General features: G+C 50.4%; 1 pseudogene; it reads left to right on the top strand.

Annotated features, from left to right (window-relative positions):
• The first annotated feature begins 1,300 nt into the window (after positions 1 to 1,300).
• LOC143380062 (uncharacterized) lies at positions 1,301 to 17,663 on the top strand (annotated as a pseudogene).
• The last annotated feature ends 6,658 nt before the right edge of the window (positions 17,664 to 24,321 follow it).

Raw genomic sequence — 24,321 nt, 5'->3', positions numbered from 1 at the left:
GACCTCCCTGTTTTTAAAGCCACTTGATTAGGAACGTGAATTACATCTGTAGACTTCTCATTTGTCTGAAAAGAAATAGATTATGCCCTTCCAGGGATAAGGGATAGAATTTTGGGGGCTGTAATTCTGCCCATCTTTCTCTCTCTGACCTTGACCTTGTCAGTCATCAGGACCTAGCAGATTCCTGCTGAACCATCCAGAAGGACAGTATGTGCCTACAGGTGACAGAGCCAGTCACAGCCTCTCCAGGCCTCGCCCTTCTGTTGGAGGTGACCAGGGATTTGGTTGGTATGGGTGCCCAGCAACACTTGCCCTTGCTGGCCCTTGGTGGCATGGAAGGATTTATCATTATTTTAAATTCATAGCCAACATTAAAAGAAAAAAACTCAGGAACAGGATCATGAAAATTCAGATTTCCACTGGTCTTGGTGGCACATGCCTATAATCCCAGCAGCTCCGGAGGTTGAGGCAGGAGAATGGCAAGCTCTAAGCAACTCAGTGAGACCCTGTCTCTAAATAAAATACAAAACAGGGCTGGGGATGTGGCTCAGTGGCTGAGTGCCCCTGAGTTCAATTCCTGGTACCCCCCAAAATAAATTCACATTTCCATTTTCTCTTGAAAATTTAGTATTTCTGGCAACCCTGAGTTCCAGGTCAGGCTGGTACTGGGAAGCCCCAGGATTAGAAAGGAGGACCCACATCTCTTTCCCTGGGGGTATCCGCCACAGGAGGCCGCGTTAAAGTCTGCACCCAATCTCTCTGGGACTCCACCAGGGCAGGACGGAACCAATATTTACCAGCGCCCAGCAGCAGCAGCAGCCCCTGCGCATATATTAGCTCATTTAATTCTCCAAAGACGCTCTGGAGGAAGGTTCCCTTCCTATTCCGCTGATCAGAAAGCAGGGCACACACAGTGCCGAGCTGGGGCGCTGGGCCAGAGGCTGCTGACCAGGCCACCAGCGCGGTTCCCGCGGCCCAGCACTCGGTCCGCCCCTCCTGGCCCCGCCCCGCCCTGGCCAGCGCGGCCTGGAAGGGGCCTCTGGAGCTCTCGCCTCTAACCAGGGCGGGTCCTTCGCCCCCGGGCTGACCCGCTGTGTCACGTGGAGGGCCCAGTACAACCGGGGCCTCCCGCCGGCCTGCTGGGGGCAGAGTCCGCCGGCGCGGCCCCGACGCTGGAGCATCCCTTTCTGGTGCGCCGCAGCCGAGATGCCCGGGACCGGCCCAGCCGCGGGGGTGAGTCGCTTGCGCCTGGAGCTCCGCGATGAGCCTCTCGCCCAAGAGGTAAGGGACGCTGCCCGCCATGCCCGAGGGCGCCCGGATCACAGCGCGTCCGGTCGCCCTCCCCGCGCCAGACGCCTCCCCAGAGAAAAGCCGCCGGGAGGAAACGAACCGGCTAAAAACCAGCACCGGCTGCTGCGAACGAGGGCCCCTGTGGGGACGTGGGGCGGGGAGCCCCTCTGCTTGGGGAAGTTTCTCTGTCCTCTGCGCCTGGAGAGCCCCGGGTGCTCTGGAGAGCTGCGCAGCCAGAAAGCGCACACTGGGCTGGAGCGCAGCCCTGCGAGTTGGGGGTCACTTGGGAGCTGTCAAACCTGTGCCACGGGAGAGGCCTCCCATCTGTGGGGACTGATTGCGTGGAGACCTGATTCCAGGTCTTGCTGGTCTGTCTGGCTTGGGAGCCGCCCACTGCGCTCTGTACCGGCAGGAAAACAACGGAGGGTCCCAGCTTAGGATGGGGATTGCAGCCTCTTCCTGGGCCTGCGGAACCCAGCTCCACAGTGGGCTCTGTGTTGGGACAGACAGGCTCCTCTGGATGACTTGGTGCTTCCAAGCAGCTGCTCCCTGGCTGCGTCCTTTGGCGGGATAAGAAACAGAGGGTGGAGAGAGAGGCAAGAAGCCCTGTTCTGATGGAGCAGTTTCCAGATCATGGGCTCTTCTCCTCCTTGAGCCTCTGTAAGGTGGGATTGGTAAATCGCAGTCACCTTGTGGGATGACCACGCGGGTTGGGTCCAGCCCAGCGTCTGGCACACAGTGAAGCTGGGCCTTTCCTTCAGGCCATGCAAGTGTGTATGAGGTCAGAGTGTCTTAGTCCTGCTTCCCATCTTTGCTGGGCTGGCCCTGTCATTCAGCTCTGGGCTGAATGGTATCCCCTGCTCCTTTGCTTCCCAGTGGGCTACCTAGCCTACTGGAGAGAGTCCACAGGGCCCTTATGGGTGGGGTGGAACATTGGGCTTCCCATCTGGCCTGCTGTTCTCCCACAGAAATCAGGCCACTTCCATCAGGTGGGTTCTACTAAGTCCTCTCTGTGAGTGAGTGGGTGAATGAGTGAGTGAGCAGGCAAAGGACAGGAGGAGGAGATGGTTTCTTGGTTCCCAGTCTTGCCCTTGGTCCCAGAAACTACAAAATGACAGGCTTCGTTGTGATCATGAGAGCCTTCAGTGGAGAGAAAATCTCCAGAGATGCTTGATGCCCTTCCTCTGTGGGTTTCATATTTCTTGGTCTAAATAAGAGATGCATGCAAATGACTAATAATTTGAGAGATCAAGAAGTACAGCTGGGCCTGGTGGCACTGGCCTGAAATTGCAGTGACTGGGGAGGCTGAGGCAGGAGGATCTCAAGTTCAAAGCCAGCCTCAGCAACTTAGTGAGGCCCTAAGCAATAGCAAATAGAAGAAGAACAGAAAATAAGTCAGAGTCCTGGCTGACTCCAGTGTGAGCCATTTTGTTTACTGCGTGTCTACAGGAGCCAGAGATTTTGTGACTCCAGGTCTTTCAGAGACCTCCTCCAGGGAGCAGGCACTAAGGGTAATGCACCTGGTACCAACAGACAGTCCTCAGCAGAGCCCTATATTTTCTGAGGCGGTAGAACATCTAGATCTGGGGAGGTGGGTGGCCAGTTGACTGGGTTAATCTTTTGTAAGTTAGCTTTGGGTCACAGAACAGGAAACTGCATAGTCACTGAAAAATGCATCAGCATCCTCTCCTATCAAAGAGATTTTTAGAACTTATCCTGCAGGGAGTTTCCTTTGGCAGCTGTAAGATGACAGGCTACTTTGGGGGGAAATTTACCCTCACTTTCAGAGTTGAAATAGAAATATCCCAATGCTAGCGATTTCCAACCTCACTGTTGGTCAGACTCATTGGGAAGTTTTTAGGAAGGTACTTTGTTCAGCTTTGCCCCTGAGATTCTGATTTTACTGGTGAGGATGTGGCTCATGCCACCAGCAACTTCAAGGCTACTGGGGGATTCAGAGGTGCAGCCAGGGCTGAGAACCTGTGCCCCATGCTGTTTCTTGCCAACTGTCCTCTGTGGTCACCTCTTGATATTTTGTGTGCTTCTATTTGAATGTTCTCACTCTTTTCTGGGAAGACACAAATGGCTTTAGTACAAGTAAGCGTGCTTATTACAGTTCATCTGCTGAGAACAACATTTCCCAAGTGAAATGGGCAGGAGAAAGAAGTTGCACAGTAACGGGAAGGAGGGAAGTAGGCCCAGAAGGCAGAGCAGATGAGATTGCAAGTGGAGACAGATGTCAGAAATGTGCCTCCTGTTAAGGAACGGAAAGCCTCGAGAGCACTTTCGTGGGCTGTTCCTGGAGCAGGCTTCAAGTTACAGAGCCTGAGCAGATCTTGACAACCAGGGGTGTCCGGATGGCCAGGGGCACTGGAGGGAAACCTGTGCTGGTCTCATTCAGGTCTGTGGTCTGGATGATGTCTCACGGAGATAACCCCCTGGCCTGGCTCCCAGGGATGGTGGGAGTGGTTTTCTCATCCTCCCTCTGGAGGGCAGGTGGACAGTCTACTTCAAGCTTATGAGTGTCAAAGGGCTCCTGTCTCTGGGTCTAGTCATAAGGATGTTAATAGCTTCATTTTTTAAATTTCTTTTCCTGGGTGTCAATCAAATCCAGGCCTTGTACACGCTGAGCACACACTCCACACCAAGCCCTGCGTCATCTTCTCAAACCAGGAACAGCAGCAACTTTAAAAAGATATTGCTGTAAATACTTTTTTAAAAAGTCAGAATTCTCTGCTGTCCCAGTATGATCTTTCTGAGGTTTAATAGGACTTTCTTTTTTTTTTTAAACATTTATTTATTTTTTTTCTTTTTCTTTTTTAGGCATAAAAGACAGTAGAATCTCTTTTGACATTTATATAAGCTAAGGAATTTTCTTAAAGTTGATGTGGATGCACTGAAAAAAGCTAGAAACAAATCAACTCTTGTTGATACAAGATGTTTTTACCTAAAACAGAATTCTAAGAGCATCCTGGGAAACTCTTTATTGCTCAATATTAAAGATGTTTGATGGAAAAATAATTGATATTAATAGTTTTTCTATTAATATTTTATTAGATATGTTAAAGAAAAATGTGTAATGTGTCAAAAACATATATAGTGCATCTTAGGTTTTGGTAATGTGCCCTGGTGAAGTGTCCTCCTGTCCTGGAATGCGTGTGACTCCAAAAGCGATCCATTCTTACAGCAGTGAATCCATCTCTAAGGATATCATTCTGCATCAACTTTTAATTCAAGCATTTCTTTTTCTGTTTGGATAATTTTTAACACCTTTTCGAACTATGATTGACCATCTGCATACAGTTTGGAATCTTTTGACCCTATGAATACATGATGCATTTTTAAGATTAACTTGCCTGACCAGTAAGAGACACCCATTCAAAACAGGCAGGAAGATGGCTTCTGTTTACAGCGGATAGCTCAGGCAGTCAATTAGCTTATCAGACTATTTTTCTTTCTGAAGTATATGGAAAGGGCTAAATAGCTGGTCAGTGTGTGTATGTTCTTATCTTATTGATGCAGAATCAGAAATGTGAATCATCACACAGGGAGGCAGCAGTCCTGGTCCTAAGGAAAGGCAAACAAAGTCTTTAGAAGTTCCCTCAGCTGGTTGGTATTAGCAACTGTTTAAAATCACCTCACCCTTAGTGACAAGCAGGAGAACGTGCACGCTCGTGTGTGTATGTGTTTGTGCGAGCGCGCACGCGTATGCTTACCTGCACATGTCTTCTTTCCCATACCATTTGGAGGCCTGTGGGATATCTATGTCTTCTTTCATCAAGAAATAATGCACTTTTTTAATCCTACAAAACACTCATAGGGCCCCAAGATATTTATGTGTGCATGTGTGATACTCTTGTGTGTGTGTGTGTGTGTGTGTGTGTGTGTGTGTATAATATACAAAAGAATGTTGAGCTGAGCACAGTGGCACATGCCTGTAATCCCAGCACTTGGAGGCTGGGGTAGGAGGATTGCAAGTTCATAGCCATCCTCAGCAACTTAGCGAGCCCCTGTCTCAAGGCGGGGGGCGGTGGACTGGGGACGTTGCTGAGTGGTTAAGCTCCCTGAGTTCCGTCCCCGTACCCACCCCCATAAGAATATGTAATGCAATTATGTTTGAATAGAAAAAATGAGTACTATCAGAATGATAAGTTGCTTGTTAAAAAGAAGGGGGATAAAGTCCGATATATTCTGGACTTTATCCCCCTGTGTCCTGTCAGGGGGATAAAGTCCAGAATATATCGGATGAAAAGTGTCCACCATGAGTTACATGAAAGCCTTGTGACTGGTTTTCAGTTCCATGTATGTATAGAGTTCTACCTTAAGTAGATTTGGAAGACATCAATAATTCACTTGTCAGATTTCCCCTCAAAAATCCCTTCAACCACCCACCAGGTGGCTTAAATATAATTTTGGGTGTATATACTTGGGTTTGTGTGCATATACTCATATGTATATTTGGACAGAAGGAACCTTTATTTATGTGTAAATATGCCACGTAAGCCATGTACATATTCTATTCAATGCTTTCTTATTTTCCTTCCTCAAATGAGAGCCTGTATTTGAGTTCTAGAAAATGCAGTGTGCACGGGGTCAGCTCTGCTGCAGGATCCTTGGTCTCAGGGGACCCACCAGGAAAGGCACCTATGGCTCTGCAGCCTCTAGGGACCCGGGCTGGAGGTGGAGGGGCAGGGGCTCCCCTCCTTGTCTGATGCATTCCCACAAGGAAAAAGCAGTCTAGTTCTTGTGCTGACGTTTTCTCCCTTTCCAGAACCTTCTCCTTACAGCTGCCTATATTTCCGATGCCCACTACAATAGGAATGTTTCGTTCCAAACGTCCCCTCGGGCTATCAGGTAATTAAAGCACCCAGCTGTCCCACTTGTCCACCTTAAGTTCTTTCTGTAAAATTCAGGGCCATGGCTAATTCTTGGAGGGTTCTAGGAAAGGTAGGGTCGGGAACATGCTGGGACTAAAGCCCAGCCTGCTGCTGGCTGGGCACCAAGCTGCAGGGCACCTCCATCACCTGAGTGCTCGGCCTGACTGTGTTCTTCGGGAGACTGGTCCATTTTGCCAAGATCACTCCTCAGAAGGTTATCTGGAAGGACACCAAAAACATTTGCATCATGGTCACCATCGTGGTGAGTATTCATCGCGGTGTCTGCAACCAGCAGTGGAAACCCTGAAGAGGAAGATTCTGGAGGTTTGCTTTGCTAAAACGACACAGCCCCATCATGGCCAAGGGAAAACTAAGAATAAATATGGCAAAATATGACAGCATTTTCACACCCGCACTCCCAGATTAAAAGGGGAAAAGAGAACAATACTCTTACCGAAAAATGGCTGAAATTAGGTAAGGCTGACTCATAAAATGATAAATCATGAGACGGCTGATCTAGAAGGTATTTAATCTAATTAAAATACGGATTAAAGCAAGAATATAACAGCAGAGGTCGGCCTATAAAGCCAGGCAGCCGCGCTGAGAAGAAAGACTGCATCCTGGGCCCTTGGAGAGAGAGGAGCCTCCTGCAGGAAGGTTCTTGGCAGTTCCTTTCAGAAGCCGTCAAGGTGCTCATGCTCACACCCTGGCCTCCCATTCCAGGAATTTAGCAAAGAAGGACACTGTGACCAAATCCACGGTGGCTGGGCTGGTCATAATATTGACAAATTGGAGATGACCCAGTTTCCTGAGAGTAGGCAGCACAGGAGCTTGTGAAGTTGAATGCGGTGCAGCCATGCAGCCCGGGAAAGTGGGGCTTAGGGTGACATGTTGTCGGGAGTCGGGGGAGGGAGGTGGGGTGGGGGGGAGCTAGCCATTGGGCCTGAAGGGCAGATGGGTCACATCCTGGTTAAAGAGAGGAAGAGGAAAGGATGTTGTATATTTGTAGAAAGCTCTGGAAGGGCATATGGCAGGCAGGGTGATGCTTCTGAACTGCTCTGTCACGCAGAGGGGTTCCTGAGTGACTGGGAAGGATGCCCCCTCATCAGCAGGTCCGCGTGTCTGGACCTGCGGATCCAGAGCTGTTTCTGTGTGACGCTGTCCTCCCAGGGTCATCCAGAGTCACCGTGAACAATGCTGGTGGGCATAGGACGCGTGCTGCGTCTGCTGTTGCTGTCCCCTGATTCCTTTACTGTACGGCCCTGGCTCACTAGTCACGGCCACATCAGGGGTTCAGCTCAAGTCCAGTGGGAGCAACGTCCCCTCCTCTTCCCAAGCAGCTCCCAGCCGTGGACACCTGGGGCTTCCTCTCCCATCCTCCTCCTCTCCTATACGCCCGGCCACAACGTGGTCCAGGCCTGGCACCCTCACCTGTCTGTCACCTCCACTTCAGATTCCAGATCTGTGTGTTTCAGAGGCTCCTACCAGACGCCCTCCTGGATGCCCGCTGCAGACCTCCCCTCCCTTGCTGCAGAGTGTCTGTGAGCTTCTCAGATGACCGAGCCCGGGATCCCTGTGGATCTGCACCCTTCCCACCTGCGGTCCTCCACCCCAGCCAGCCCAGATGCCTCTGTGCCCCGCATGGACCCCCACTCTTCCTCTGGCAGAGTGGTTCCTGTGCCTGGAACACCCACTTCTCTCCCTTTCTCTAAAGATTGGCTCATCTTTCACTCTATGTGGGCAGAGCCCTCACAACATGCGGAGTAGCTGCACTTTCCCGATATCTAGGAACATCTTCATTTTCTATTATGAAAAAGTAACATGAACACTCTTCATCTGAGGAGGTACCTGTGACCATGAGTTTGGGTTCAGTCCCTAACAGTGCAGGTGGGTGGAGGATGGGCAGGAAAGAAAACTGTTAGGAAAGAAAGAAAATCCTGTGTGTGTGTGTGTGTGTGTGTTATTTTGGAAGGAACTTGCCCTTGGTGTTGCACCATGCCCTGCAGGAGGAGCGTCTGTGCCCTCTGCTGAGGGCCCCCCTGGGTCCTCAGATCCAGCCCAGTGTGTAGAACGCAGCGGGCACCCAGCAGTAAACACCTATGTCAACACACAGCGGTCCCTGCTTCCGATCATCCAAGGGCTGTCCAGGGGCTGGCAGAGAAAGCCAAAGCCATTGTCCTGGGCCCGAGGACAAGTGTGTTCTCTCTTCCTGCTGCCTGCCTGTCCCTCTCTCGCTCCATGGAGGGGCCTCCCTGGATGGTGGCACTGCTCAGCCCCTGCCTCCCATTCCTGTGTGGCTTCCGCCAGGCCTGCAGCCCTGCTGGATGGTGTGGCCCTCTCCCCGGGGCTCCCCCTCAGCCACAGCCTTGGCTGGGTTTCCCAGTGCTGTCCTGCTCGCCCCCACACAGCGCAACATGGCCAGCCCTGTCCTTCCCACTGGATGTGTGGCCTGCAGGACAGCACCTTCCGTCCAGCCCTCTGCTCTCTGACACCTCAGAGGCACTTTGTAAGGAGTTCTGTGAGGCTGTCCTGCCTCTGTCACCGAGTGGCCTCATTCCTCGTCCCCCCACTGTTGCCCTTTTGGGGGATGACTTGCAGGGTTCCCAGGTTCTGGGCATAGGAGCTATCTTCCTAGCCTGGCCCTTGAGCCACCTGCCATTGGTCTTTGTCACTTGCTGCTGCTGCTCTCCACCTCCCCCCGGGACCCTCTGCTTCTACAACTCGTGGGAAAGCCCTTCCCTGTCCTCCCTTCCCATCTTCCACCCTCTTGAGCGGGGCTGGGAGACATCTCAAAGCTTGGCTGGTCTTTAGGTTTGCCTGGGTGCTGCTCCCCTCCAGCTGTGTGGCACGTCCTTGTCCGACTCTCCTGCTGTGCTGGGCCCTCCCTGGGTCTGCATGTCTCACCAACAAAGGGGCTGAATCCACGTTGATTGATGATATTGATTTATTCTTCTTTTACTTATATTTTCCCAAGATGCACTGAGTTCTTCTTTTGCTCCTCATTAATCTTTTGCATGCAAACCTGATGTTAATAAAGTACACAGGGGTCTCTGGACCCTGTCTGTACCTCTGACACTAGGTTAGGTAATTTCCCTTCAGGACAAATGAAGAACAGTCAAGTGGGATGTAGGCTGGAAGCATGGAGCATGTGATGCATGGTGAAGTCTTAGATCAGACCATCTGGATTTCAGTCCAGTTCTTCCCTTTTTTAGCTGTGTGACCAGAGGGCCCTGTGCTTACCCTCTCTGGGCCTTTTGCTCCTCCATCCAGTGACAGTGCCCACCTCATTATTGTGGTGAGGCTAAAATAAAGTAATCTACAGAAGGTGTTTATTATACCACCTGGCACATAGTCAAACCTCAGATGTTAGCTATGATGCATGCTCTATAATGCTATTTCCAAAACTTGCCTTTTTATATAACCCTGTGACTCCCCTGAGTAGATAAATGAGCTCCCACATGATCACTTCCTCTGTCCTTGACAGTGTGACATTGATGCCTCTGTCCTGTGTCTCCCACAGCTGACCTTGATTGATCTGATTGATGAACTGATTTATTCTTCTTTTGATTTCTTCTTCTTCCCCCGGGACCTTCTGCTTCCCCAACTTGTGGGAAAGCCCACGGGGTCCCTTGGAAGCTGTTCACATCCACAGCGTCAGGTGGTCAAGGGCCTTATGGCCAGTCTTCCTAATTAACTTCCCCGAAAGTCACCAGGTAAGGGCACAGTTTACGAGGCACATGGCTTGGTTTGGTTTTTGCAGAAGCTTAGCTGATTTTGGTCAACGAATTTGAATCCCATCTTTCCAGATCCGGAGGGCCTTCTGAAGCGTCCGGAATACACTGCTGGACATCCTCTAGGTCTTCCTCCTGTTCCTCTTCAGCATGCTGATGTTCTCCCTCATGGCCCTGAAGCTCTTTGGGGACAGGTGAGCACACCTCTCTGAACCTTCGCCTACTCGGCTGAGCCTTTGGTAACAGAAGTCGGTCCCCAGAGCTTCCTTTCCCAGCACTCTGAAGGTGCCCTCGGACAGGGGAAGAGTCTGAAGCCACGTGGGATTTACGTGCCTTTTTTTCACTCTGTGCTTTAGGATCCTTTTAGGGGGCTGAAGACAGCGGAAGGGATGCCCTACTTCACCCACCTCCTGGAGATGGCATTTGAGCTCTACAGGCTCGTCACGACAGCCAGCAGTCCTGACGGTGTATGTGGCCCATCCAGGCTCATGGGCTCCTGTTACCTAGTGGAGTTCAAGTTGTTAAAAGCAACTGTGGGGCTGGGGTGCCGCTGGCCTGGCATGTGTGAGGACAGGTTCCATCCCAGCCCTGTAGACAAACAAACCAACCAGCAGACAGACAGACAAAGCAGCTGTCTCCTGACAGAGCAGCGCTCAGAGGGAAAAGAGGGACTTGCTCTTTAATCATATTTATTGTAAAAGCATGAAGGATATAAAACTTGACACTAATGGTAGCCTAAATTTAGACCAGTTCTTTTTTTTTTTTAAGAGAGAGACAGAGTTTTTAATATTTATTTTTTAGTTTTCGGTGGACACAACATCTTTATTTTATTTTTATGTGGTACTGAGGATTGAATCCAGCACCCTGCACATGCCAGGCCAGCGTGCTAATGCTTGAGCCACTCCCCCAGCCCAAGACCAGTTCTTTTAAAATGGAAAGCGACAAGAGGCATTTCAGATTCTGCTCTTAAGTATTGGAGCCCACTTTCTATTCTGGAATCTCCTCTGAGTCTTGATTTAAGGGCCTGCTCTGTCTTTGTGGGGGAGCCGCGGTGGGTTCTTCCAAGCACGCTTGTCCTTTGGCCGCAGGAAACAGGAGAGGCAGGTGAACAGCCGTTGGCATCACCGTACCCTCCACGTGCCAGTTCTCCGCCTGTGTGGATGCTGCGGGGGAGGAACACCTGTGTTTCTTTCTAGCCTCCTGTTTGTTATGGATCTGCCTTGTTCCTGCGGCTGAAGTGATGGAGCCATGCTGCCAGAGTGTGGGCGGGGCTCTCCCTGCACAAGTCCCTGAAGTGCCAAGTGCCTGGGGAAGGGGAAGGCGTCTGTCATTGAGTGATGGGCAGGACCGTCAGTGTGGCTCTCACTGCTTCTGGGGCTGGCCCTGGTGAAAACATAAGCCAGGGAAGCCCCTGTCCTGCTGTGTCCTCGTGGATCTTTTCTTCCAGCCCCCCCAACCCCTCCTGTAGGAAATCCAGTTTCCATGGAAGTGGTTTAACTGTCGCGTCTCGTCTCCTCCTGGCCAGTCGTTCACGGTGCCCCTTTCATTCTCGATGACGTCGAGGGAATCTATCTGCCCCTCCTGCCATGCAGCTGGCCACGCTTCCAGTTCCCTCCATCGCTCGAAGCAGGTGGCTCTCCTCCTAGGTCTCCATAACTGCGTGTGAGGGAGAGAGTTGGACGGCGACATGGCTCAGGTCCTGTCCATGTTGAATGCTGGCACCTTCCTAAGGCACCGAGAATGTCAGAAGGGCAGGTTTGGAGTGAGCTTTAGCATTAGGGACGGGGATGGCTCTGGGGACCCTTCGCAGCCCACAGGGGAGAGGGAGAGTGGGAAGGTTTGCCAGGGCCTGTGGGAGAGGGGATGTCACCTGAGGCCAGCCTGATAGGCCACAGAACCAAGGATGGGCACCTGGGAAACATGACCGTCTCCTCCTAGGACGCCTGCCTACACCTTGCATTGGTTGTACTCTTCGTACTTCGTGACCTGCATCATCATCAACAGCCACATCTTCATGTCCATCTTCCTGGCCGTGGTCTACGACAACGACAGGAAGCACCTGCAGGTAAGTGCCTGAACCTGGAGCTGGGGGCCGGGAGGTGGGAGCGCCTCTGCTGACCCTTTGGAGGCATCCCCTATTGTTTACTTGGGTGGAGCTGAGGGCTCCTTTAACATCTTGCTCCTTTCTGCTCCACGGAAGTCTCTTACCTGTCCTTTTGGTGGGGCTCAGGATGTATCTGAGGAGATCTTGAAGCACAGTGGTTAGCCAGGATACCCACCCTTGTGTGGCAAAGCCCTTGGCTCTGCTTGTTGCTTTTAATGCCTCCCGAAGCTCATGGCTCTTTGCAGTGTGCATGTGCGATGGGATTGGGGATGTTCTTCAAGCTTCCACCCCCCTTCCCCCTCAAACGGAAGGGAACACTCTAGAGCCAGCCCTGTGTGCTCTGCTTGTGACCGCTGGCCTCCTGGGGGCAGAGGCTGGGCAGAGGTTTCTGAGTGCCCGGGTGGTAGGGAGCTGCATTTGCCTGGAGCTGCCCAACGCCCAGCCGTCCCGCTCCCTGCCTGCACCGACCTTCTTTTACTGTAAAACTTACTGCACAGAGAAACCTTTCCTGAAAGGTCAGTTTTCCTTCTGGCTCTTGACTTTTTGGTCCTGTTTTGAATTTCCTGTTGCTGAGGGGTGTCCCCCCTGGGGCCAGGTAGAAAGCTGGGGAGAAGGACAGGGCTTGCGGCAGAGGGCAAGAGAGCAGTGGAACTGAGTCTCAGAGCTGGACTTTGAAGGCATTTGGCTCTATCAGGGTCCCAAGGAACCTCAGGGCCTCCTGGCGCCAAGGCCAGGCCTCCCCTGGTGGAAGAGGCTGCTCCTCAAGGTCTGGGTCTCTCTTCTCTTGAACTGCTGGACAAACAGTTGATGGGCCTCCCACACCTTGAAACCAGCCTTCCTTAACATGCATCATCCAGCACACATGTCTTAGATGTGCTTTTTGTTCCTGGAACCACCCAAGGTTCTGCGGAATCCACAGTGACTGAGACCCTTTAAGCTGGTACCGTCCAGCTGTGGGAGCCCATCACCTGGTTGCCGTGTTGCGGGACAGCCTCAGGGAGCAGTAGGACTGAGCTCGGAAGCTGGACGGCTGGTTCTAACCTGTGGGGCGTTGTTGAGTTTCCTCCCCTTCTGGAAAGTTTCCTGTGGTCAGACCAGATGGCAGCTGTAGGAGTCCAGCTCCAACAAGGGGTCTCAGGAGACCAACGGATGGTGAGGAGTTGACGAAAGGGGGTGGAGAAACAACACAGACACCAAGATGAAGGTGCTGAATCCCAATCTTTACTTGTGAAGTTAATCATATGTACTTTTCATTTTGGCAGGCTCACAGTACTTTGTGACAGAAATCATTCAAAGAAACAAAATATTACACAGCTACAATTAGAATAGAAGAATGTATCTTGGCTTAATGCATAAGCAAGCATTTTTACTTTCAGTTTGCCGTTTTGCTTTGAGCTGTTTCCACTAAGTTAGTTTTTAATAATAGTTAGAAATGTCCCAGACTATTGGCCTATACCTTGACTATTCTTTCTTGACTAGAATCGGTGCCACGGTTATGGCAAGTGGTTAACTTGAAAAGAGAGGCTACTAATTTTAATCAAACAAGAGCAAGAGCACAAACCATTGTGCACAGGAACAAGAACAAGTTGCCCAGTACTAATGTCTTCTTAACATTAATTCTTCTTCTTTAGATTTTAATTTAATTTCTCAAAAACTTCCTTGACTGTTTTTCCTACAGGAGGTTTCTCAATAAACATTAACAATTTACATTCCACAGCTGAATCATTGCATTTAGAGCAAACAGATCTATTCTTTAGAAGTAGTTGCATTAATTGGGAAAGTCATATTTTTTCCTTCATACTTAATGGTCATATGAGAAGTCGCAACTAGACTTATTAAAGGAACACAAAAACAAACCCGCCTATTCCCAGAAACATACTGCGCTCCTCCAGAGGATGGACGACCTCAGTAGGGCCTTGCCATTGCCTGAGTCAGGGGAGGGGCGCAGCAGGCAGCCTTGGCTCTCTGTCTCTCTGGCTGTCTTAATGGAGCTCTGTGTCCCTCTCCCTGCGCCTCTCTCCCCTCAGTGGTGCCCCAGCCCCTTCCTTTCTGGAATCCTTCCTCTGGGGCGGAGTGGAGTCTGGAGTCTTCTGCTGTCCGTCTGTTTCTCACCACAGATTGTCCTCCACGGGCTCCCTCATTGACACTTGGTAAGATGAGTCTGTGACCGCAGGCGTGGTCAGCAAAATTGACGTGGAGCAGGGAGGGTGACGTCCTGGTCATTGGCTGACCCATCAGTGACTCTCCCTGGACTCCTCCATGACCCCCACGTGTTTGGTGTTGAAGAAACGGACATCTTCTTGAATCTTCTCTTAAAACACCCAACTCTGCTTTTCTAAGAACGAGGTTCGAAAACTGGCCTCCCTGAAATGTCCCCAGGTGCTGGAGGCATTCCTCCTTCCGAAGGTCAAGGTGGGCACCGAGGTGCCGGTGAAGGAGGCTGCGTGGAAGCAGCTGGTGAAGGTGGTGGTGCCCGACATCAGCACCTCCCACCTGGAGCTACTTCTTCTTTTTTTTTTTTTTTTTTAATTAATTTTTATTGTAGGTTGTTCAGGACCTCAGACGAGGGACAGAGGGACATGTGGGTAAGGAGCCATCACCTCTGATGGCCCTCTTCACTGTGCTTCCCAAAGCGATGGGAAGCTGGGGATGTGGCTCAGTGGTCGAGCGCCTGCCGAGCGTGGGTGAGACGCTGGGTTCGAGTCTCAGCACCACATAAAAATAAATAAATAAAATAGGGGTATTGTGTCCATCTACAACTTAAAAAATAAAATTAAAAAAGCGATAGAAAAAGCAGCAGCGCTGTGCAGTCACTCAGGATCTGAGGCGTTGGTCCCAGGATCCCTGTAGACACCAAATCCCAGGATGTCAGGCCCCATGGGGGGTATGGCAGAGCAACTGCACAGAACCCAACCCATCTTCCTGTACCCTCAGATCATCTCTAGATTTCTTATAGTAGTTAATGCTGTGAAAATCCTTGTTACACTAGTAGTGACAGGAGAAAAAGTCTGCACATGTTTAGTGCAGACACATTTTTTTCCCTGAATATTTTTGACTTGAGGTTGGTTGAGTCTGGGAATGTGGAACCCACAAGACAGAAGGATGACTGTTATTTTAATTAAAAAAATTTATTAAAAAAATGGTAGTGAGGATTGAACCCTGGGGTACTTAACCACTGAGCCACATCCTCAGCCCTTTATCTTTTTTATTTTAAGATGAGATCTGCAGAGTTGCTGGAGCTTCACCATGATGCTGACACTGGCCTTGGCCTTGTGATCCTCCTGAGTAACTGGGATCGCAGGTGTGAGTCGGCAAGGCAGGTCCTCAGCATTTAGCCGGCTCTATTTTGTCACTTGAATCATGATTATAAGTTAAATGAGACCAAGGTTCATCTGATTTGCAAAAGGAATTAGTCATGACCTTTTTTTATAAAGATCCATCCATGTGGTGAGGAGAAGATGCCAGCCAGCAGCTGGGTTGAACAGAGTCTCCAGTATTTTGCCTTTAACAAATAGCTGCCTCAATTTAAACATTACTCCTGGGCAAACATGTTTTTGAGGAAGATAACCAGTCAAATTCGCTAGCTTGCGGGTGGTTGATTATGTTTCTCAGGATACAGCAGAGCTTTCTGCTGACTGGTGGCTCCTTCCTTAAGTCCTACTTTCAAAGACACTTTTAATAACACAGGTCTTCAATTACACACTTCACGCAGTCTCACCTCGGAACAGGTGAAGGAGGGAAAGGGTTCTGTGGAGCATCCCAACGTCCCCACTGGGTCAGCAGGTGTGACGATTTGTGGATTCCAAGGTTGACACAGGAATCTTGTTAGCACCCAAAGTGTTGGAACTTGAATCCAGTGTTAAACAGAGAAGCATAAAATATAAGGGCAGGAAAAACGGGTAGAGTAGAATTATAATTTTTTTCCTTAGTGATATTTACTTTTTGTGGTCTCAAATGTTTTCTTAATCTTTACTTTTTAAAAAAAATTGATTTTTTTTAGTTATAGGTGGACACAGTACCTTTATTTTATTTTCATGTGGTGCTGAGGATCCGACCCAGTGCCTCATGCATGCGCTCTACCTCTGAGCCACACCCTCAGCTGGTTTAATCTTTACTTTTTAACTGATACATAATAACATAAAATTGTGCACATTTATGGGGTACCTTGTGATGTTTTGACACATGTACATTGTGTAATGTCTTATACTTGTTAATAAAGAGAGCATGAGGCAGGCAGTGTGGTCTATACTAAGGATGGGCCAGCCACAGTCCATTGGCCAAGTGGGGCTCCCTGTTTTTATAAACGAAGTTCTATTGGAACACAGCCATGCGCATCCATTCATGTGCTTTCTATGGCCTTTTTCATGTCCTAATGGCAGAATCAAGTAGTTAAGACAGAGATGATGGCCTGAAAAGCCTAATGTAGTTACTATTGGGCCTTTTAATGAGAGCTTGCTGATGCCTAAGCTAGGACATTACATGGCAGATGGGTACAAATTCCTTCTTAACAAAAAATCACTACAGTCTTGATTTTCTTTGGTCTTTCCTATCTGCTGAGTCTTCTGGATTAACACATACACATTCAATTCCATCCACTGATGACATTTCTTTAAGTTATATGCTGTCACTGGACATTCATTCTTTAACTGCTTTGGGAACTGGCCAAGTGGGAGAGAGGTGACAGGGTGGTGGGGACATTTGACCCCAGACATTCAGCAGATCTTGGGACCATCGGCTCATCAGTCAAGTGGGTCCAAGTGGTTTGAGAAAGCACACCTGCATTTTGGCCTGGGCTGGAGGCTGAGCGTGACGAGGCCATGGGTTTGAGAGTTCCTGGGAAAGGACAAGGCAGTCAGGTGGGTGGAGAAGAAGGTCGGGGCCCAGGTAGAAGTACATGGGTTTCACCAGCTGCCGTGGTGCACGCCTGTAATCCCAGCAATCAGGAGGCTGAGGCAGAAGATCGAAAGGTTAAGGCCAGCCTCAGCAATTTAGCGAGACCCTAAGCAACTTATCAAGACCCTGTCTCAAAATAAAAAAATAAAAAGGGCTGGGGATGTGGATCAGTGTTTAAGTGCCCCTGGGTTCAATCCCTGGTGCTAAAAAAAGAAGAAGTATATGGGCTTCATACGCTTTGGAGGTGGGGAGAAGGGAAGGTGGTCTGAGATTAAAGGTAGGTCAGGGGATGGCCTGAGGGCAGAGTGAAGGGCGCAGAGTGAGTGGGTAACATGCAAATGAGCAGAATACTGTCCTGCTGCCTTAAATGGGTGGAGGGTCTGAACCAGGGCAGGTAGGTGGGACGCTGGGGGACAGCAGTATGGCTTCTTGTCCTCGGGCTCCCCCTTGTGGGGGATTCAGGTCTTCCTCTGTGAAATGCAGAGCTCAGAGTCTACACCAAATTGACTTCACCCTGGACCTTAGTGAAACACGGATTTGGGGTCATTTTTCTGTTGCACACAAAACGAACTTTCTCCGCCTGGCTGACCTCCTCAATGTCCAGGTGGTCACCGTCAACATCAGGAGACATCTGCTAGAAGCCTGGGTGCCGTGGGTGTACCAGTCATCTGCAAGCCTCTTGGTCCAGAGGATGGTCCGGCAAGGCGAGTGACACGGACAGTTTTGCTTTAACAGCAGAAGACCCTGCCCACACCGCCTGCGCTGAGCGTGCCGCATTGCTGAAAGGACGAACCTACAGCCTGCCACTGCTTTGGCTTCTCAGGGAGGCCTGGACAGGGGTCAGGACACACTGTGTGGGCTCTCCTGGGAGAACAGTCTTCTAGAATGTGCTTCTTCCGGTGATATCTCCCAGGACACTCGAGGACCATGGAGAGGTGTGCTCCCTGAGCCAGGGAAGCTGACCCCTCTCTGAATTCAGGAGGTCCTGGCCCCACCAGCGTAAACACGAAGTTGACACAAATCTGGTACTTTGATTCTGTGAATTATGGTCAGGACTGATGAGTCAGCTTTGTTGGGATAACTGCTAAAGGAGGACTGTGTATGCCTTAATTTTCGAGCCGATGGCCTCTGGAAAGAGCCATTTATCCTGGTTTAAGGCCTTACTTTTAACGTCTGCGGCCCATTCTCAGCCATAGTGGCCTCTTGTTTTGTTTACATTTAATGTTTCATAAAAGCAAATGGCTCCGAAGCCCCTGAGACAGGTGAATGTCCCTGTTAGCTGCCTGCATTTGGAATTCATCAAAGATCTTTACACAGAGACTCCTTTCTGTCCATTCCAATCTTGAACCAAAGAAGTGCTCCTCACAGGGAGGACACTAGGGTGGCCTCTCCATGCTGTCCCCTACCTGTGCGTATGGCAGGCTCCCTGGGGCACCTGAACACCTGGGGCAGCTGTGCAGGAGCTGGAAGGGGGGGCTGAATGTTTTTCTCTACTTTCTCACAATACTTCTTTTTAAAAAAATGTTTTTGTTCTTTTAAGTTATAAATGACAGTACAGTGTATTTGGCCCTATCATACATACATGGAGCATAATCTCCCATTCTTGTGGTTGAACTTGGTGGTATGGAGTTCCATTGGTCGTGTATTCATATATGAACTTAGAAAAGTTACAGCCGATTCCTTCTACTGTCTTTCCCATTCCCAGCCCCTCCCTTCCCCCCACTCTGCCCTGTCCAACCTGGTGAACCACCCCTATCCCACCTATGGTCACTCACAATACTTCTGACACCAAGTGTGTGTGCTATTTTTCTCACACCTACCAACTGTCCAACTCTCGGGTCGTCAATTTTGTGTCCTGCAATTCAACTCAATTTGGACACAATTTGTCCACCGTTAGCATCAAATCCCACAGGTTGAGGGCTGAGCCAAGACTGAGGACAGTCCCCAAGACTGTCCTCTCTCCAGACACAAACTGCATGTCCAGATTAACACCTGTGCTGCTGACTGATCGCCTATAAATCAGAGGTGACCAGAAAAACGCTTTGGTTACTAGATTTCTGGTTGTTGTACAAGGGTACAGCTCAGGTCAGCCAGACTGAGAGGTGCAGGGTGCAGGAAAAGGGGTGCGCAGCTCCCATACCCTCTCCAGGTGCGCCCTTCCTTGCCCCTCAGTAACCCAGAAGCTCCCCCAACACTATTGTTTTTTTGTGGAGGCTTCGTTATGTGTGCATGATGGATTACACATTGGCCATTGGTCATCAACCCAATCTTCAGCCCCTCTGCCCTTCCCAGAGGTAGGGGGCTGGAAGTTCTAGCTCTCTGATCCCTTGGTAGGTTCCCTGTCAATTCGCATCCCCATCCTGAGGGGCTTTCCCAGGGCGACCTCATTAAGCTCAGGTGGGGTTGAAAAGGGCTTGTGAAAATAGCAAAGGATGCTCCTTCCACCTCTGTCACTTATCACTGGAGGGACAGGGCTCTTCGGCGTTCAGGTCATGAGACCAGGGATGAAGGCCAGGCATCCTAGAACATCATGGCCAAGGAGGCAATTACTTTGGCAGCTTCCTTGGCCTGCTCCCTAACCTCACTGTCAGAAACTCAGCCTGTGTGGCTGGCCAGCGGGCTGTTGGCCAGCCCTCCCCTGGGCGGTGGACGTGTCTCCCGCCAGCCTTCCCTTCTCCAGGCCGCTGGTCTCCACCCTCGGCCCTGGTGCTGTGCGCCAGCCGGTGTGTCTTGAGCTGCTGTGTGTCGAGCCCTGCAGGGCACAGAGATGCAAGCTGCAGGCTGACTTTGGTGGTGCACAGCTAGGCGGGGTCTGACCCCTGTGACCACTGCTCTTAGTGCCAGGAAACTTCTCCCGAAGTGCACGTGGCTGGGGGGGACCTGGTCGGTGTTTTCTTCTCCTTTAGCACCACTGTCAGGAAAGTCATGGAACAATGAATTCTACTTCCATTAAGTCGTAATGCACATAGTAAAATTAATACCAGGAAAGACCTACTGTGCATTCTGCAAGTATTCTTCACCGGATGGGCACAGTGGTGCACGCCTGTGGTCCCAGTGACTTGGGAGGCGGAGGCAGGAGGATGGTGAGTTCAAAGCCAATCTCAACAACTTAGCAAGGCCCTATGAAACTCAGCAAGACCTGTCTCTAAATAAAATATAGAGAAAAAAAAGGCTGAGGATGTGGCTCAGTTGTAAAGCACCCCCTGGTTCAATTCCTGGTCCCCCCCCAAAAAAAAAAAGTTCTTCACCAGTATAGACTTTTGTGGAAGACGAAGTGATGTGGGTTAGCGATGCCTGCATCTCTGCGGGTGACTCAGAGCAGCCAATGGACGATCATGGGATGGCTCAAGCCTAGTGTTTCTTGCTTCCCATGCGCTGACCTAAAAGTTCCAGAAATGAATTTCAGCACTGGCTAGTTATCTCACATAAGCTGTTGGTTCAGTTTTCTGGGGACCCATCAGAGCCTGAGCTTGACATGGCTCTCACTTGATTCTTAATGAACTTTGCTTTTGCCATTAGGTTTGACACGCTGATCATCATCGCAGCCTGATGGCCACGGTGGCCGATGCCACCATTCAGTCAGGTCAGTGCCTGCAGCTCTAGGCTTCACGGAGGATCACATGCACCCAGTTCTCTGTTGAAAATCCACCCTGCACTGTGGAGATTTGGGGGCTGGGAGCGGGGACACCAGAAAATTATTAAAAGTGTTCTGTATTCAGTGATAGAGAACTAATCTGGTGTGTGGAGCCCTGGGTTCAGTCCCCAACACTGGGAGGAAATATATGTCTCTGTGTGTACACACACACACACACACACACACACACACACACACATCCAATGCTCTTGAGAGGGATGGGGCCTTTGTGTGTGTCTAGCCGTGCAGTATTTTAGGGATTTCACGTGTAGGAGTCCATCACACCAGATTCTTACCTGATCATCTCTCCAACACTGGGCCGTGTCTCGGGGCTGCCCTCTACCCTTCCATCTCCTTCCTGCCTTGGCCTCCCACCCAAGTCCCCCCAACAGCAGGAGCCTGCACCGACCCTGCCCCTACCTCTTCCTACCACACCTACCCCCACCCTGCGTGGGATTATTTAAGACTTCTTAAGGGAACTTGATGAAAAGAATTCTGGGGGAGGAAGGCTCGCTTGCAATGTGCTCTGAAGAACTGGAGCCACTTCGTGAGGACAGTCCATATTTGCTTGCACAGCTCTGGGGCTGGGGGCTGGGGGCTGGGGACAGGGAAGCCTGGCCTCCACACTCACCTTGGCTCTGACTTGTAGGGATGGTTCCGGATTCAAGGCAGCACTTCTTCATTGGTGCTCAGACCATTGCTCTCTTCTTGTTTCAGTGCTGGGTCTAGAACCCAGGGCCACCCACATGCTAGGCAAGCGCTCACCACTAAGCCCCACTCCCAGCCCCCTTTCCCATCTTGATAGGAAGTTGCATCACTGCCCAGGGACCCACAGTCCCAGTCCCCCCAGGGCAGAGACTGAGGAAGCCCATTATTAAAGAATTGTGTCTCTTGCCAGCAAGAAAATACAACAGTCAGCAGATCCTGGATATTGTCTTGATACCGAGCATCCTCTGGCTCCTAAGGGTCATCGTCAGCATTCAGAGGTAAGGGGGCCGTGGCATGAGGTGGCTGCACTTGGGTGGTTCCCCAGGTCAAGCTGATGGAAAGCCGTCTTACATGGGAGCTACAAACACTCCCAACCTGGAACCAGGGATATAACTCACGTGAAGGGCGTGGGAACTGAGGGAGGGAAGCAGAGAGGACCAGAGGCTGGGTTAAGAGCACTCGGCTGTCAGCTCCCTGGGGACACGTGAGCCACTTTCATCCCTGAGCCTAGCCCTGCATGTGACAGTGTGAGAGTGGTCGTGCTGGTGGCTAATGCTAACCCAAGTGTGTTAACCATTCTTTATTAAATCCCATCCACAATCCTTGATGTAGGAACTTTCTCTATCCCTACTTTATAGGTGGTGAGTTGAAGCGTAGAGAAGTTAAGTCACTCTTCCAGTGATGCACAACCAAGGTGCATACCCAGGAGTCGGACCCCAAAGCCCTAGATAAACCCCAACCTCAGTTATTATTATTATTTTTTATACTGGGGGTGGAACCCAGAGCTATACATGTTAGACTGAGTTACATCCACACCCTCTTTTTTAAAATGCTATTTTTAAAAACTTTTTCTTAATTGTAGATGGACAATATTCAGTATTTAGTATTTTTTATCTGGTGCTGGGAACGAATCCAGTGCCTCATGTGTGCTAGGCAAGCACTCTACCACTGAGCCACAACCCCAGCCCTAAAATGCGATTTTAAGTAACATTTCAGTAAGGGGCTTTCTAAATTGCCCAGGCTGGCCTCAAACTTGTGATCCTCCTGCCTCAGCCTCCTGAGTAGCTGGGATTCCAGGCGTGCACCAGCACCCCTGGCCCAGCCTCACTTTTTGATTTAGGGCAGCTTCCCTTCCGGGGATGCCTGGCAGCCACCTCCGTCCAGGACTGGCCTGCTCCTCCAGGACAGCTTTAAATGGGGTCAACTTTGGTGGAGAAAAGCAGATGAGGCCAAGCAGCTCTCTATTCCTCATCCACCTGAGTCTCACTGGAGTTCTAGGTTATTATTGCTGCGGGAAGCTGCTCGTGACACCCATTCTGTGAGGCTGGCTTCTGCTACTGGCCAGGGCCACCGTGTGGACAGCTGCAGGACTAGGGAGGGGCTTTACGGAAAATGGGCTGGCCTGGCGTCAGTTTTGTTCTCCTCCTTCACCTTTGCCTCCTGCCAGGAACTCGGTTTGCTCCTAGGTTCTGGGTGACGGTGACCACTCTGATCAGCATTGGCCCACGATGATCACGATTGGCGACTTGTCTTCGTGCCCTCCTTTGCTATTCCATGTGAAATCACTCTAAGCCTCAAGGCATGGGAGTATTAGACTCCAGTAGGGAGAATAAGTCAATGAGCGGTATGGGTCTCCAGCAGCCAGTCCTATGGAATACCAAGTTTCTAGAAGCACTGGGCGCACTTCCTGGCTGCCGTGCGGAATGCCAGCCAGCCATCGGGCTGACCCAGGCAGTGTCTCCCTCATCCCTGGCCCAGGGGATATTCTTAGGCCCAGGGAAATATTCTTAGCCAGCAGAGGACTCACAGGGACATGGGATCCTTCCAGCTCATGGCTCTGCCCCTGCCCCAGGCCTGAGACCCTGTGTTCTGCTTGTGGAGGGAGCCCCCTACTTCTCTCTCTCTCTCTCTCTCTCTCTCTCTCTCTCTCTCTCTCTCTCTCTCTTTTGAGAGAGAGAGAGAGAGAGAGAGAGAGAGAGAGAGAGAGAATTTTTTAATATTTATTTTTTAGTTTTCGGCGGACACAACATCTTTTATTTTAATTTTATATGGTGCTGAGGATTGAACCCAGCACCTCGCGCATGCTAGGTGAGCACGCTACCGCTTGAGCCACATCCCCAGCCCCCTCCTACTTCTCTTGTTTGGTGCTGGTGAGAACAAGGTCATAAGAGGCCATTTGGGACTGGGGGCCTCTTGCTTAGAGCTGTTGAGGGAGCCTGAAGGGGTGCACACTGCAGTAGAAGGGCATTTGCTTTTCTTTTTCTGTCTAACGGCAGGTTAGCCTAGGAGAATGGAAAGTCAGCTGTAGGTCCCCCATTCCCAGCTCTGGGATGCCGCTTCCCAGAGGCAGCCGTCAAAGCTCTTGTCGCTCTTCCTAAACCCTTCCACGTGTGCTGGTGTGTGGTGCATACCCCCAGTTCATTGTTCAGTCCAGTGGGGTGATCCATGCACAGCGGCCTTGTCCAACTTCATTCTACAGCACATATTTGTCATATGCTTTGGAGGTACCTGCATCCAGGGAAGGCCACCATGATGGAAAGTGGCCCAACGGGATGTGGTGGTGCATACCTGTAATCCCAGGAGCTTGGGAGGCTAAGACAGGATGATTGCAAGTTCAAGGCCAGCCTCAGCAATTTAGCAAGGCCCTAAGCAATTTAGTGAGCAGTGTCTTGAAAATAAATAAATAAATAAAAGGGCTGGGGATGTGGCTCAGTGGTTAAGTGCCCCCTGGTTTCAATCCCTAGTACCAAAGAGAGAGAGAGAGAGAGAGAGAGAGAGAGAGAGAGAGAGGTGTCCCCAAAATAGAAGACTCTAGAACACCACTGACCAGTGGATGGGCTTGCCTTTCGCCTTCACAGACCATGTGGTAAGGCCATCCTTGGGCATGCATCTTTGTGTCCTCACACGAGTGTGAGTGTTGGGTGCTCTCCTAGAGGTGAGCAAAGGTAAATGGGTTCATGATTTGGATTGATAGTGGCAACTTGCTTTCACAAACATGCTCTAGTATGGATTCCAAATGACATGTGTGATGTATCTGTTTCTCTGCTCACAGATGGATTTATTCACTGTTTCCATTCTCCCTAG

Source organism: Callospermophilus lateralis, chromosome 14 (assembly GCF_048772815.1).
Source record: "Callospermophilus lateralis isolate mCalLat2 chromosome 14, mCalLat2.hap1, whole genome shotgun sequence".
NCBI lineage: Eukaryota > Metazoa > Chordata > Mammalia > Rodentia > Sciuridae > Callospermophilus > Callospermophilus lateralis.
The sequence above is the reverse complement of the archived record's forward strand: the minus strand, read 5'-3'. Positions and strand labels throughout refer to the sequence as shown.